The sequence below is a fragment of the Plasmopara halstedii genome (genome assembly GCF_900000015.1).
Source record: "Plasmopara halstedii genome assembly, contig: Scaffold_614, whole genome shotgun sequence".
Classification (NCBI taxonomy): Eukaryota; Oomycota; class Peronosporomycetes; order Peronosporales; family Peronosporaceae; genus Plasmopara; species Plasmopara halstedii.
Window position 1 is genome coordinate 3,204,023 of NW_020187532.1, and position 923 is coordinate 3,204,945.

Below are 923 nucleotides of genomic sequence, written 5' to 3' on the forward strand. Positions count from 1 at the left end.
TACACGCTTGGAAGAATTAAGCTGAAACTTGTACCGATGTGAGCTCAAAGTATTTGAATGTGTTCAAGCTTTGAAGATACGCTGTAAATTTCGACGTATCATTGTGAGGCTCTGTCGAAAAACTCCCATAAAGTGAAGACATGGCGGGTCGTAGATTGCTTTATTACGGTTAATCCATAACGTTCGGAGGATACAACATCGGATAATGTTAAACAGTCGAAGTGGTAAGTGAATACCATTGTCATGTTGGCGGTAACTGGGAATAGTGAGGTTAACGAGGAATAAGGCGTGTTCCCATTGAATAGTAGTATCAAAAATCCATTGAAACAGTGGGAGAAATAAACACCATATAGTATTGGCTGTGTAACATTCCCATAGTAAATGTTTTGGGGTTTCTGGGGTAGAACATCCATAAACGCAGTTAATGTCGTGAGTATGCCAGCCAAATTTGTATCGAAAACCCAAACCATTATGCTGCAGTCGAACAACAAAGTCAAAGAAGACGGGAAGAATATCACATTGAAGCTTGCGCAGTGTAGACCAGTGGTTAACAGGTGGAGATATCCCATTAAGTTGTAAAGACTGTAATGGTAACTGCAGAGGTAAACTTGACTTTAAAAGACGGTGAATTAAACCATTTGTGTCGTCTACAATATCTTGGCCGTCAAAGGTCCATATATGAAATGCAGCAAGTATTCCTTCAGGGGGGCACGGGTTTATGACGAATGTTCCATAATGACTTAGTACACTCAATCTTGGTGAGAGTGTATCAACCACTCTGGGTAGTGAGCGTGCAGTGTTAATACTTGAGCCTGATAATACTTCACGTAGTGTGGACGAGTCAGGGGTAGAGCCAAAACACACGCAAAATGTAGAAATTCGATAGATACCATGATGAGATAAGTATTGACATGCTTTGCGAT